Source organism: Mustela erminea, chromosome 10 (genome assembly GCF_009829155.1).
Source record: "Mustela erminea isolate mMusErm1 chromosome 10, mMusErm1.Pri, whole genome shotgun sequence".
NCBI lineage: Eukaryota > Metazoa > Chordata > Mammalia > Carnivora > Mustelidae > Mustela > Mustela erminea.
In genome coordinates this window covers 6676615-6692731 of record NC_045623.1, presented here as the reverse complement: position 1 = coordinate 6692731, position 16117 = coordinate 6676615, and the positions used below count along the sequence as shown (strand labels likewise).

The 16117-nt window shown below is 41.1% G+C and overlaps 1 protein-coding gene across 8 annotated transcripts in view; it reads left to right on the top strand.

Annotated features, from left to right (window-relative positions):
• The window catches only part of PDE4DIP (phosphodiesterase 4D interacting protein), a 217967-nt gene that overhangs the window by 35437 nt on the left and 166413 nt on the right, over window positions 1–16117 (top strand). The window lies entirely within an intron of this gene.

Sequence of the window (16117 nt, the reverse complement as noted above, 5' to 3'; positions counted from 1 at the left end):
GACCCCTTCGCAGACTTCATGTCACCAAATCCTCACAACCCTTTGAGGGACGAGGGAAATGTTATTATAGTCATAATTTTTTTTTATAAAGATTTTAATTTATTTATTTATTTGACAGACAGAGATCACAAGCAGGCAGAGAGGCAGGCAGAGAGAGAGGAGGAAGCAGGCTCCCCGCTGAGCAGAGAGCCCGATGCGGGACTTGATCCCAGGACCCTGAGATCATGACCTGAGCCGAAGGCAGCGGCTTTAACCCACTGAGCCACCCAGGCGCCCTATAGTCATAATTTTTAAGACAAGAAAAATTGAACTTCAGTGATTAAATAATGTGCCCTGGGAACACACACAACTGAGAAAAAAATACTGAGAAGAAAATGGGGTTGAGTTTGGCTGGTGATTCAGTTTCTGAGTTGGTTCTGGAGCTGCCTCCTTATCCTGATAACTCAGGCTTATGAATAAGTTGAAGACTGTGGTTCTACTCCCAAGTTTCATTCTTGGCAGCTCTGGAAACCTCCTGTCTGAAAGGTATTTTACATGAGCCTCCAATCTCTTTATCTTGCTCAGTCTATCCACAAAGAACAGGGTGCTGAGTATTTGAGTTCTCACAGCAGAATACCCCTACTGCTAACTGTGCACCATCTGCCCTGCTAGAGGTTAACAGGAGTGTTTTTCCTCAATGATGTGTCCTGACCTTTGCCAAGACTCTTTGTTTAAATCGTTTGGGGAGAACATCGTTGGTTCTGGAATAGCAAATTTCCTATGAATACACTGGCCTTACAAAAAAGCTCGTTTGGTCACTGATCAAGCTAATGGCCATGAATAAGGTAAGAGTTATCAAAGGAGTAAGCTCATGGAAATGACGAGGATAATTTTGCTCACCTTGCAAGTCTTTTATCTATCAGGCAAACGGCTTCCACAACTCTGAATTTTTAGCATTCACTTATCAGAGCTAGCAGCTCACTAAAGGTTGCGAACATATTTCAATTCCGTTTCTGGACTAGCAACGCCCTGAAGAGTGTGTATTTCAGATTCCTTAGATTGTACTAGTTTCTTTCTGCTGCTAAAACAAATTACCATGAATTTAGTGACAGAAAAAAACACAAATTTATTATCTTGAAGTCCTGGAGGTCAAAAGTCTGGAAATTGGTCTTCTAGGCTAAAGTGAAGATGTCTGCAGGAGTGTGTTCCTCCTGGAGGCTCTAGGGAAGAATCTAGTCCTTGCCTTTTCGGGCTTTAGGGGCTGTCCATATTGCTTGATTCTTGGACCCTTTCCAGCAATGGCGGCACTCTAGTCTCTGCCCCATTATTTCATCTCCTCTTCTAATTCTGATTCTTGGGTATATCTCTTACAAAGACCCTTGTAATTACCTTGGGCCCAACTGGATAATCTAGGATAATTCCGCTATCTCACAATCCTTAATCCCATCTGAAAGTCCCTTTTGCTTTGTCAAGTGGCACTTTGACAGGTCTCAGAGATTAGGGATGTGGACTTCTTTGGAGGGCGATTATCCAGTCTATCACACGAATTTCTGGAAAAGTCATTACTAATTCTCTTCCCCTTTTGGGTGGAAATGCTCTTGTTTGTAGATATGGAAAAGCTGAGCAAAAGTCGGGCAAATCATTTGTGAACCTTAGTCAACTTCCCTAAACAAATAACTCAAGGAAAAGTGAACTTGAACTATGTGAGAGCTACCTATAAGATTAAAGGTTAGGAAAGGAATTTAATAGTCTATTTTATTTTGTTTTATGTAACCTTGTGATTTAATTTAACACAATGCAAGCATTGGTTGTATTTGCCTGCTGTGGCTGTGCAAACTTGAAGAAGGGAAGTAACATCCAAGAAAAATAGTGGTTCAGTCTCAAAATTCAAAAATTTGATTTTGTTTCTTCTCCCCCACATAAAGTGCAGCCTTCAAGTAGGACAAGAAGCCCATTTACCATGGTTATATTGCACTAAAATGATCCCCATTGATAGCTTATTTGCATTTATTCTGCTCTATATTAACTCTTAGCTTAATTCTACACTCACTCCTTAACTGTACAGAAAGCAAGACATTTATTTCTCTTTGAATTCATAGTAAGTTGGCAAAGAGTCCCATTTACTACCGCATAGTTACAACCAGAAATCTCAAATTTCTCTCTATTTTTCAGGTGAGGCAACTGAGGCCAGAGAGGTTGATTAAGCATTGGAGCATGAAGTCCTGGTTGATTCCAGTACCTTTGCCCACTGTGCTGCTGCTGCTTTGTATATAGCATTTTTTAAAATTAGGAAAATGCTCTTTCTCATAATCCTATTACTGAAACATCTTTGGTCTTTGAATTTCTCTTTTAACATTCAGCATCTTTGGCAATTAATTTTATGCATTTGGGGAAAGAAAAATCTCTGCCTTTGAAACTCTGAGATACTTTTAAATAGGCCTGTACTTGGTTTTTGGCTTGAGGAATTTATCTCAATCAGTGATTTCATCCCCACTTGCTTATTTCTGGCATACTAGATCAGACCGGATACCCCTGTAGTTCTTTCAGCTTACATGCTAAGGTGGATTTCAAATACAGGAAGACTAGGAAGGGGTCGTTTTGTCTCTGAAAGGATAAGTTGGGTGACTGTCATCATTGTGCCCTCTCCTTTCAAATAGCTCAGGGATAATTTATACAAAGCTGTGTAGAGCATCCATCCGTTCAGTGGATGCCCTGGGACACTACTCCTGTTGAAGTTGATCCTATTTTATAAATAAAATTCCAAAATAAGCCCAGAACATTCCACAAGTTGTCTCTGGCAAAAATCCAAATAGCATTTAAAGTTAAAAGAAAGTCCAGAATAAAAGAGATGTCATGATGACCCAAGGTGGTTCTATCCAAATTCTATTTAAAAACATTCAGACAGGGGCGCCTGGGTGGCTCAGTGGTTTGAGCCGCTGCCTTCGGCTCAGGTCATGATCTCAGGGTCCTGGGATCGGGTCCCGCATCGGGCTCTCTGCTCGGCAGGGAGCCTGCTTCCCTCTCTCTCTCTCTGCCTGCCTCTCCATCTACTTGTGATTTCTCTCTGTCAAATAAATAAATAAAATCTTTAAAAAAAAAAAAAAAAACATTCAGACATACTGAGGACTTGTTTTCCTTAGTCTCAGAACATCTTCTGAGTTCTGTGGTCAGCAAGACAAGCATGATCTGAATTTTTTTTCTCATGGCTGAAGCACTTTATTATCCATAGACTATTCACCATCATTGTTGTCATCAGCATCATCAGCATCACAATTGTATTTTCATGGCACTTTAATAGTTTCCAATACATTTTCCCTTAATGAGCCTCATTATCTCCAGTCCTCCTCTGTTTGTTCCACTCTCCAGAAACTTCTTTCTCCTTTGTCTTCTCCAATGCCAACTAGGGACAGTAGCTACTTGTATCTTCATTATGGGCAAGATGGAAGGGGTATGAAGAAGCAATAACTGCTGACATATAGAAAGCATTGACTGACAAAGAAAATTGAATAATTTCTAGCATTTTACACAGGGGAAAAATGTATTTATTTTCCATGTCATAATGTGGAATATTGTTATTTATGATGTAGAATATGTGGAAATAAAAACCTTTACTCCATCATTCCCTTATAATGAAGACTTTAGGGTTCCAGTTTTTAACTATTATAAATAATCAGTGTTAAACGTCTTGGTACATAAAGCATCTTCTTCCATAGGATTATTTTTGAATGATAGATGTTCAGAAGTAGAATAATTATATCAAACATTTGTAGTTGTTGAATATATGTTGCAGATTGCTTAGCATTTAGACTCGTATAACTCATAAATATATAGAGGATATTTCAGTTCAATTTAATCATCTTTTTCAAGACCTGAGTCCCTATACTGTAGAAGGGGAAGTAGAGGTACAGTGACCTAAAGTGATGTATCCTAGGTGAATCAGTAGCAACATTCCCAGCTTCTACTCCTCTCTGGAGTAAAGTGCTTTGCTCTTGCTAATAATACCTGTTACAATCTTGAAATGTTTCCTGAAATGGTAATAGACAGAAAATTTTAATGTAATAAAGTAAAAGTGGATATAAAATACATCAAAATTATGCATACTGGGGAGCCTGGGTGGCTCTGCTTGTTAAGCGTCTGGCTCTTGATTTCAGCTCGGGTCATGATCTCAGGGTCCTGAGATTGAGCCCCACATGGGGCTCTGTGTTCAGTGGGGAGTCTGCTTGCAGATCCTGCCTCTCCCTCTGTCTCTCTCCCCCACGCACATGCTCTCTCTCTAAAATAGATAAATAAATCTTTAAGAAAAAATTCCCTCTCTCCCTAACCCTCCCCCCCTCAAAAAAAGAAGAAACCTCAAATCAATAAAACAATTTTTAAAAATTATCTATACATATTGGGATATCTATTGCAAGGAGAGGAGAAAAGAAAATAGATGCTGTATTTGGTGGTGGGATTATGGGCAATATCATTTACATGGTGCCTTAAAACTCAGTCAATATATGTTTTTATAGCAGGAAGGAATTTACATTTATGTGTATCAAGTGACAACAAATAAAGCTTGGAACTGAGTTGGTCTGACAATGCTTCTTCCTGTATTACTTAGAGATTTCCAGGTTATTGCCACCATGGGAACAGCACTATTGCCAGACCACCTAAGGAGCTGGTTGTAGAGTGTCATTTTACTCTTCCTGAGCTAAAATTATTATGCGGGCCTTCCTATACCAGCTGTTCCCACCTACACATGTAGCCTTGCCTTTGCTAGGATAGCTTTACTCTTCAAAGATTAGTTTCAGCATTACCTCCTTTTGCAATTGTTTTTGGAACCTAATTCTGGGTGTTCTGCTGTCTATCCTGTTGTTGCTTGCAGCTAGTTAATTGGTTTACATGGTATTCTCCATTCTCTAAGCTTATTGGAAGAAAGGACTTTTGTTGTCTCTAAATCTTCAGCATCTAACATTGTTTCTAGCACTTAGAAGATCCGTAATTTCGAACTTTCTAGAGAACACTCCCCACAAGGTTGATATGAACATCTGTTTGGTAGGTGTCTCCCTATTATGGAATGGACACAGCAGGTTGCCAAAGCTTGATGACACTATAGATTCAAATTGCATTTATTTGTAGTTTAAGTTATATGCATCAAGTTCCTATTATGATCTAGGCTTTTTAAATGCTAGCTATATAATAGTGAATGATATAAAAGCTCTGCCTGCAAGTGACTGATATTCCAGAGGGGTCACTAGGCATGAATATATATTACTATTCTGCCTGGGCTTCACAATTCCTTTCTGCCAATCCACTGCCATACACCCTCAGCAAGCCAGCTTTGCAGCTCATCCTCAGTCCAAATTCCCCTTAGGATCCTTAACTCTGAGTTTATGTTTCCTGACCACAAGGTCAAGTCCCCCCATCTTCTCATTCTTTCTGAATGTTCAGTTCACCTTATTGCATACTCCAGTTCCTCTATCTTCCAGGCTACCTGCTCTTTGTCCATCTCCCTCCTGAGCCTGGATCTCGGGGGCAGCTCCTTCAATCACTCTCAGCACCACTTCAGAGTCTCTTACTGCCTTAGTAACCCCTAAACCTTGGTAACCCTCTGTCAGTTTTATTATCCTCTAGGAGTCTATAATCTTTGTTTTATTTTTTTAAAATTTATTTTCTTTGGTTGAAGTGAAATTGACATACAATATCCTGTTAGTTTCAGGTATACATCATAGTGATTCAGTATTTTTATACATTATGAAATGATCCCCATGGTAAGTCTACTTATCATCTGTCACCATATGGAATTATTTCTGTATCACTGACTATATTTTTTATGCTGTACCTTATGTCTCCATGACTTATTTATTTTATATAAGATTTTGTAAATTTTGTGCTTCCTAAATCTCTTCATTTGTTTCACCCATACCTTCAACCCCTCCCTACCTCTGGTAACCCACCAGAGAGTTTTCTGGATATATATTTTCTGGGTATATGAGTCTGTTTCTGTTTTGTTTTGTGTGTTTGTTTTATTTTTTGGATTTCACTTATAAAGGAAATCATATGATATTTGTCTTTCTCTGCTTGACTTATTTCCCTTAGCATAATACGCTCTAGGTCCACCCATGTTGTCATGAATGGCAAGATTTCATTCTTTTTTTTTTTTTTTATAGCTGAGAAATATCCATTGTGTATATATGCCACATCTTCTTTACTCACTCATCTATTGATGAATACTTAATTTGCTTCCATATCTTGGCTATTGTAAATAATGCTACAATGAACACAGGGGTGCATATATCTCTTCAAATTATCTTGAGGTAACTACTCAGTAGTGGGAATCCTGGTAGCTCTAGTATTTTTTTTTTTTTTTTTTTTAAGTAGAGCTTAAAAAAAGTAGTGATCCAGGATGGAGCTCAACATGGGGTCTGAACTCACGACCCTGAGATCCTGAGCTGAGATCAAGAGTAGAAGTCTTGGGATGCCTGGGTGGCTCAGTTGGTTAAGCAGCTGCCTTCGGCTCAGGTCATGATCCCAGCCTCCTGGGATCGAGTCCCACATCGGGCTCCTTGCTCAGCGGGGAGCCTGCTTCTCCCTCTGCCTCTGCCTGCCTCTCTGCCTGTCCTCGCTCTCTCCCCCCGCCTCTCTCTGATAAATAAATAAAATCTTAAAAAAAAAAAAAAAAGAGTAGAAGTCTTAACTGACTGAGCCACCCAGGCACCCTAGTAGCTCTGTTTTTAATTTCGTAAGGAACCTCCATACTCTCATCCATAGTGGCTACACCAATTATATTCCCACCAACAGTGCACAAGGTATAAGCTTTTTTTAATATAAGCTTTAATATAAAGCTTTAATATAAACTTCTTTTTATTTTTATTTTTATTTTTTTTTAAAGATTTTATTTATTTATTTGACAGACAGAGATCACAAGTAGGCAGAGAGGCAGGCAGAGAGAGAGAGAGAGAGAGAGAGAGAGGGAAGCAGGCTTCCTGCGGAGCAGAGAGCCCGATGCGGGGCTCGATCCCAGGACCCTGAGATCATGACCCGAGCCGAAGGCAGCAGCCCAAACCACTGAGCCACCCAGGCATCCCTAAACTTCTTTTTAAAATACATCATGGAACTATACTGAAAAAGAAGACTCTAGATACATTCTACAGATCTTTAATATTAAGAAATATAATATTAAGAAATTCTCCTCCTCCTCCTCTTATGTGCCTCCTCCACTCTCTTCCCCTAAAAATGCATTCCTCAAAACCTTTGAGTTCAATAATATAAATAAAATCAAGATACAAAGTTGCACATGCAGTATTATTTCTATTTTGTAGAATTCTCACGGGCATATGAACTAAAGAACAACTGGAAGTAAATACATTAAATATCTTCATGGATGTGGTCTTTAAGTAGTAACATTTTTTATTACTTTTCTATATACTTTTTTTTCCTTTCCACAATTTTCTAGAAGGAGCATGTCATTCTTTTTAAATCATTAAAAATAGATGTGGTAAAGATAGGAAACAACAAAGAATTATGTGAATAAAAAGGTAGATAGAAACAGGAAAAAAAATATCTATCTCCCAGTGCTTGGGCTAGGGCTCCAAGATGGACTGTGTGCCAGCTGCCTTGGCATACCATAGTGCCTAGTGAGTAGTGGTTGTTAATGAAGACTGAGGACTACAGAATGCATCGTCAGGGCCAAAAGTTGAAAGCACAAGCTAAGTTTGAGAAGTGGGTGGAGAGACCATACGCCATCCCCCAGTGGATGTGACTGAATTTGAAGCAGATCATTTTTCACGTCTCTTATGAAAGAGTGCTATCAGTGTCTTGGCTGATTCGGGGTCAAGGGAAGAGAATTTATTAGCTATTTGGGTGTCTGATGAGAAAAAATTACTTGAATTTCCTTTACCTTTTTATGTCATGAAGTGGTTTCTCTGAGCCTTGATGGATAAGAGCAAGAAATACAATGTTTGTTCCTTTTAGGCCAAAGACTTAGTACAAGGGTGAGAAAGGTCATAAAATGTGGATCAGTTGTTGCAGGTGCACAGTGATGCCTGTAGCTCCCTGTTGCTGTTGAGGACTTAGTAGCACTATGGAAAACTGTCTCAAGAGTTCCCATTTGGCTGTGGTCACTCACAGTGAATAGAGTCTGTTGAGTGAAGGGTGTAATTTCAGGATGTACTGGAGAAAAGTGGATGTTGCTGAAGCAGTGCCAAGTCAGCCCACACTTGGTCAGCATGCAGAGGGGGCCTCACGAGCGAGGCTCTGTCTGTTCTGAGGGGGCTTTGCCAATTAAGTATCCTAGCTTGCAGAGGTTATAATGATAGGTCTTGAGATGAGAAAAAATTATAATCTCTTGGTATTTGTGCTCTGCATCTGTGACTTCTACCCTATTTGCATTCAAATATGTTTTTGCCGTTCTGATGCCAAATGGGGGTGGGATTTGGCAACGTGTGGAACGTAGACCACACACTCAATGACTCTGCTGGCGAGAGAAAAAGATCTGAGGAGAAGTCTCATAGTTTGTTCACTATTGGCCTGTCTTGTTTTGATTGTGTTTATCCCATCACTTTCTCTGCCTTTTGGTTTCTTCCCTTTATCTGATGAGGATGGTGGCAAGGGTTAGCAACAAAGAGGTTCAGGGAGGGTTTGAACAGTTAGAGAGATTTGGGTAGAGTTGGGAAGTGTAAAATTATGGATGACTCACTTTTCAGGATAGAACCTATTAAAAAAAAAAAGTCATACCAGGCACTTCCCTTTTAGGATTTTACTCATTTGTCACATGGCATCTATTACACCAGTATTCGAATACTCAAGTGTGAGCTATGTCCAGCGGGGATGAGTTGGCATCTCAAAGAACGTATCTGTGTCTGGATTTGAGTCTAAATCCAGTCTTGACACAGCATCACTGTCTACCCTTCCTTGCCCTTCAGATTCTCAGGGGGTCAATTCCCAGGAGTCAAGCCAGATACAGAGGAAGATTCTGGTAAAGGTGTAGGTGGAAAGAGTAAAGGTTTGGAGTCAAGTGGCATTTTCAAGTTCAGGCTTGACACTAACAAGCTGTATGATCTTGGGCAAGTCACTTCATCCTTTACGGCCCCTGTTTTCTTATCTGTGATACAGGATCTACTGGACAGGATTTTGTGAGGACTGAATGAGATGCTGCCTCGGGCACTTAATGAATTGTGGCGGCATTGGTGGTGGCTGGTGGTGGTTGTCCACAGTAAAGAGGATATTTAATGTGAGATTAGTGCTGAGGAGAATTCCACTGGAAGAGAATGTGAACTGTGAAGTGGGGCCCAGGCAGTCCGGAGACAGTCGCCTGTAGGTGTCTCTGTTCCTAGGCCGCCTCTGCTTGTGAAACCCTACCATTTAAAAGTTCTCAGAGCCAAAGCTTCACACATTAGAGAAAGTAGGCCATAGTTCTTCTTTTTCCAACCCTTTTCTATTTGCAAGTGTTGAATATGGATACAAATAAAAAATATTTAAAAAAATGATCTCTGAACATCAGAAAGATTGCTTTTATTTGAACCAGAATTTAGTTACTTATGTCAAATGTGCTTTAAGAATATAGGAATTAGGGGCACCTGGGTGACTCAGTCGGTTAAGCCCCTACCTTCAACTCAGGTCATGATCCCAGGGTCCTGGGATCAAGCCCCACAATGGGGCTGCTTAGTGGGATCCTGCTTCTCTCTCTCCAACCCCCCACCCCAAGCCCCCGATCATGCTTTCTCTTGCTATCTTTCTCTCTCTCTCAAATAAATAAATGAAATTTAAAAAATATATATATATAGGAATTAGAATGGAATGTGAATTTGGTTCAGTGTCTAATGCTAAGCAAACTTTCAACAATTTTCCTGTCACACCACATAATCCTCACTGTTTGAGGAGGACAGACCAAGCCTAATCTCTTACACTGTTTATCTTTTATTGAGGGCTTCATTAGAAGGGCAGTGTAAATTGGATCAAAATAATTATCTTCTTTAAAAAATAAAAATTAACCTTTAGGGGCGCTTGGGTGGCTCAGTTGGTTAAGTGATCTTGATCTCGGTTCAGGTATTGATCTTGGGGTCATGATTTCAAGCCTTGCATTAAGCCCCATGCTAGGTGTGGAGCCTAGTTTTTAAAAAAAAATTAACCTTTTAGTATAAAATAGTAAAAAAAGAAAAAAGGGCGATTCACGTGTATTTTCCACCATCCTAAACTTCCAGTCTTTTTTTTTTTTTTAAAGATTTTATTTATTTATTTGACAGACAGAGATCACAAGCAGGCAGAGAGGCAGGCAGAGAGAGGAGGAAGCAGGCTCCCCGCTGAGCAGAGTCCCATGCGGGGGCTTGATCCCAGGACCGTGAGATCATGACCTGAGCCGAAGGCAAAGGCTTTAACCCACTGAGCCACCCAGGTGCCCCCTAAACCTCCAGTCTTATCTCTTGTGCAGATTCTCTTCTAGTCCATATCTATAGGCATTTTTACTATAGTACAAAGCTTCGTCCTGATCCTTCCTTGCTTGACATTTTAAATCATCTTTGGAGGTTCTAAGTAGTTAGATAAAGCTAATGGGTTTGAGGAAGGACACGCAAATGAACCACCCTTAACTTCCCCTAATACTCTTACCTGAGGGTTAGAACTTAGAGAAGGAAGGTTTGAGAAGAGGGAAAGGTACAAACATTGCCAGGGGATAGGGTGGGGGTGATGGGGGCAGTTTATGCTTACTAAGATGGACAAAAATAACTGCTATCACATTTATGTTCTGAAATCTGTTTTATTTATTTATTTACTTTGAGTTTTAAAAGTTCTTGAATTCGGTCCTCTCTCCAAATCTCTGTTTTAAATCTCATTATTCTTACGGTTATCTCATTGAGTGCTAGCTGCCTTCCCCAGTAGACTCTGAACACCTTCATGATGGAGTATATTTCTTTTTCGTCTTCATGTTTTCAGGGCTTACCATATAAGTCACTTTTCAATAAATGTTTATGAAAAGGAATGAAAAAACTTAAAAATGTCAATCATGGCTCAGTTTTTCGCTCTAAGTACTGCTATAGAAGATTGTTTTTCCCCTTTCTGAGTTTTTGTTTATGAACAAAAAAACTACATAAAAAGAAGTCTGAAAGATAGAAAATGCCTCCAAGAGATGGCCTTTGTCCACAGGCTTAGAGATCTTCAGCAAGAGTGGTGGTAGGTGTGAAGGAGGGGACCCAGACTGTGTGGCCTTCAACAACCTCGATAGATTTGATTGCCCTGGGGAGAGGACTTGGAAATAACCATCCCTTCGGGAGTTTGGACACTCATATGGGTAGAAATATCCCTCCGTTAAAATTGTTAATAGGTGAGCCCAAGAAGAAGGAAGTACTGGGGACTGGGCGGACTTGAGCTCCCTAGAAATAATTTGGGGATGTGGGGTACCTGAGTGGCTCAGTCAGTTAAGCACCTGTCCTCCTCTCAAGTCATGATCTCAGGGTCCTGGGATGGAGCCCCACGTCTGACTCCCTGCACAGTGGGGAGCCTGCTTCTCTCTTTCCCTCTGCCTCTGCTTGTCACTTCCCTTGCTTGTACTCTGTCTCTGTGCCAAATGAATAAATTAAATCTTTTTAAAAAAATAATTTGGGATGACTTCGGTCCTGGGATGCCACCAGCTCATAACTGTTCAGACTTGTTGCACAACCCGTTTGTAATATAAAGTTGTGTGGTTACCACCTTGCCATTGCTCGTGAATAACATGGTCTGATAACACGATCCCTTGCTCTTCTCAGTCTACAAATTAAATAGACCAAAATATAAGACAGTAACACCAAATGTGCATTTTGCAGAAGAAGGCCAATGGCTGCTTTGTAGAAACTGTCTCTCTGAAGGCGCCATCGTGGTGTTGCCCTTTGGTCAGGAAGGGGGTTTCTACCCTCTCCACAATGTTAGGAGAAAAGAGACAAGTGGCACCACTGAGCTGCATACATTTTGGAAAAGAGCTACATCAGTGTAGCCATTTTCAAGCAAAGCAAAATTGAATGCTTGGATATTCCTGACATATTTGGAACTACTAAAGTTAGGAAGTTACTGGAAAAAAATCATCAGAGCACAGTCTGACAGCAGCAGAGTATCAGAGTGTAGCAGATGGCTCTGGGGAAGTCAATTATTTTCTGATTAGTCTCAACCTAATCACCCTGGAAAACTGTAGGAAAAGCTAATAATATGGGATATTGAATGTCGATGTGTTGTTTGAGTCCAATATCTTCTTAGCTACTTATCAGCAAATCAAGAAATCGTGGGCAAGATCTCATGCAGCAGTAAGTAGGCAAGCAGCTTGTGTGTGGATTGTACTTGGAAAACGCTTGGTTCCTCAAATTAGGCCAGAGAGTGGTTTGGCAAAATTTAGTAAGTGTAACTTTAGTGGAAGTGGTATCAGTACCGACAGACTGATGAGGCCAAGAGAAAACGAATAATAAGGCCCCTTGAGGTATAGTTCATTTATACAGGAAAAGCAGCATTTTAAGGTAAAAGTGTCTTGCGAGAAAGATTATATATGTACATCTAGCGGGAGAGCTGTTGCCTGCCCTGGTGAACCATATGCTAGCGGAGCATGAGTCATTCATGGACTGATATTAAAAAATAAATCTACAAACACTTCAGTTTCAGAAACTAGGACAAGGTCGTACGAGTGTTTTCTGGTCTTGGATAATATGGAAGAATTTACCAACCTATATTACTGCTTCACAAGGCCATGTGCGTGTGTGTGTGTGTGTGTGTGTGTGTGTATGTGTGTGTCTGTAGGCCCTAGCTTGGAATATGTCTCTCAGATACCTCAATTCTCTTTGCACTTTGGTTTATCAGACATTGTTGCGAATTACAATCCCCTAGACATATACCCTGTGTTTCTTCACTATGAGCCCCTTCCCTGGGGGAGCATCAAATTCCTTCTCAACCTTTTGGAGCAGATGATGAGCCCACTCTTGGGCAATAAGAGAGGGAACTTGAGCTGTTAATAGAGTTAAAGTGATTTTTGAAAAATCTCCCGAGACTGTGTAAGTATGTCCATTGACTTGGTACCCATCCAAAGTGACCTCTCTATCCTTCCATTTATTGATTCCTAGTGGGAAGACAGCTGGCTCAGCATGGGTGTGGGTGGGCTTACAAGATGAAGTATCTCATGGGGTGTGTGTACCCTGTGTTGTAACCGGCTCTGGATCTATACCATAGAATCTTCAGAGCAAAGAGGATTGAATGAGGTCATGTCTGGAAAGTTCCCTGGATCCTTGGAAGGTATCACAATGAGTTTTATGGTTAAGTGTTTGTTGGAGTAGAATGGCACAGTTACTGAGAGGGACCTTAGAAAAATCCATGTACTTCTTTTACAAACATTTGAGGAAACTGAAGCTGAAGAGGTAAAAGTGATTTATGAACCAGTTTTAGTAGTTTATCATCATAGATTAGTGAATTGCATGCTGAAGCAATTAGGTTACTCAAGACTGTGGGTTTTTTTTTTTCTTTTATTTGAGTATGGTTGACACACAAAGTTATGTTAACTTCAGGTATACAACAGTGACTCCACAAGTGTAGGTATTATGCTGTGTTCATTGCAAGTGTAGCTACTGTCTGTCACCACACATCACTGCTATAATGTCATCCATGACATTCCCTATGCTGTACCTTCTCTCCCCCTGACTTATTCCTTCTGTATCAGGAAGCCTGGGTGTGCCACTCCTTATCACCCATTTTGCCCAACCCTCCTCCCTCCCCTCTGGCCACCATCAGTTTGTTCTCTGTATTTATAGGTCTGACTCTGCATTTTGTTTCTCTATTCATTTGGTGTTTTTTTTTTGTTTTTTGTTTATTTTTTTTAGGTTGCACATGTGAGTGCAATCATGTGGTATTTGTCTTTCCCAGTCTGTCTTATTTCATTTAACACAATATCCTCTGGGTCCATCCCTGTTGTCTCAAATGGCATGATCTCATCATTGTATGGCTGCATAATATTCTGTTGTGTATATATACCACGTATTCCTTATCTGTTCTCAAGACTATGCATTAAAACAGAAATGAAATTCTGTCTGCCCTGGATCTGTACCAGGGTAACAGCCTCAGAGACCTACATGGAGTCAGGTGGGTATCATAAGTGAGTGTGTGAGCTGGGACTACAAAGATGAGGAGGACAGGGACTGTGATGAACTGGAGATCACGTGTTTGTTCTGTTGAAAGGAGGCAGGTTATCCCCCTAGGCGGAAAGGCAGGCCCAGTGGTGCTAGACCCATTCATTTTCTTTCTTTTCTTTCTTTCTTTTTTTTTTTTAAATTTATTTGACAGACTGAGATCACAAGTAGGCAGAGAAGCAGGCAGAGAGAGAGGAGGAAGCAGGCTTCCCGCCGAGCAGAGAGCCTGATGTGGGGCTCCATCCCAGGACCCTGGGATCATGACCTGAGCCGAAAGCAGAGGCTTTAACCCACTGAGCCACCCTGGTGCCCCGACCCATTCATTTTCTAAGAGAAGTCAGAAGTGGGTCAGCCTTGTGCCAACCAAAAAAAAAAAAAAAAAAAAAAAAAAATTCATGTTGGCTGGGCTGAATTTGGCCTAAGGAGTGGCCCATGTTGCTGATGGCAGATGCACAGTCACCTACCCAAGTCTATACAGGCTGAGTCTAAGGGAATCCATCCAATAGCTGAATAGCAGCAGCTAAGTGTAAGTCTTCTCACCACAAATCTTTCAATACACTGGTCTGGCTGATAGCTTCAACATCCTTCCCCTACTTTAGCTCAACAGAGGAGGATTCGTGAGTGCTACCTTCCTCTCTTTAATTGCTCTACTCCCCGGGAAAGTTTTTAATGGGAAGTAGAGGAGGGAGAGAGGCAGATGACCTGGAAGAACCACAGGCTGGTGATCTGCTTTTGAATAATAAAAAACCACCAGGTGGTGTGTGTAGTCCAATGTGCCTTGTCTGCTACTCTGGTGTCCATCTGGAACTTAACAAAGTGAAGATTCATGCCAGCATCCAGCCCTGCGGCCCAGAAGGAAGAACAACAATTTCTAAACAGATGCCAGTCTCTCTTCCCCTTCCCTGTGAATGGGTTCTGGTTTTTAAAAAGAGAAGCCTTCTAAACCTCTGACTACAGAACCCTTTTTGGAACAATAAACCGGGTGTAACCAAGTGTTTCAGGAATAAACTAAATGTTGAAAGCATCTCTCTGTAGGATTCTTGCTGTCTGCTCTCTGTGTCGCCTTCCCCGCCCAGATAGTCTGTTGTCAAAACAGGAGCCGGTCCTTTTAAAACATTCATCACTCAGTTCAACCCTCTTTTTGACTCACAAGATTCCAGTGGCCCAATGCTTCTCAGCAGCCTGAAAGGCCTTGTGCCATCTGACCCTTGCCCAGCCTTCCCATTACTTCCTTGACCTTACCTCCTACGACTTCCTCACCATGTGCTCACCCTCACTGCCCAGCAGACTGGCCTCCTTTCTGATCCCAAACACTCTGTATGCTCCCTCCTGTGAGCCTTTGTGTTTGATGTTCTCTGCTTAGAAGACTCTTTCCCAAATACCCTCATGATTACCCTCTTGCTTCTCAGAGAAATGGTAGCCTACTGAAAACTGCAGTCCCTTCCTCCTCCCCATACCTCCAGCACTCCCTCTCCCCATTCCCTACTTCAATTTTTTTTTTTTAAAGATTTTATTTATTTATTTGACAGAGAGACATCACAAGTAGGCAGAGAGGCAGGCAGAGAGAGAGAGAGAGGAGGAAGCAGGCTCCCTGCTGAGCAGAGAGCCCGATGCGGGACTCGATCCCAGGACCCTGAGATCATGACCTGAGCCGAAAGCAGCGGCTTAACCCACTGAGCCACCCAGGCGCCCCCTACTTCAATTTTTTATAGACCTTGTTTACTTACTTGTTTCCCCTTTCTGTTAAGTTCCATGTGTGTAGGCATTTCTGTCAGTTTTATTCACTGCTGTATTTGCGGTGCTTAAAACAATGCCTAAAAACATAGTAGATGCTTGACAAGTATTTGTTGAATATATTTTGAAAATTTTTTCCCTTCTGTGCTAGGGACGGTGACTTTCACTGTGCTGGGCAAACATACCTCTTGCTACTGAACTGTGGTATTTTTAACGTTACCATTAATAGACTTTATCTGGTTTCCAAGCTTTCTGAGTCAGTTCTACTTCCTACACATATCTTGAACTTTCTTGCT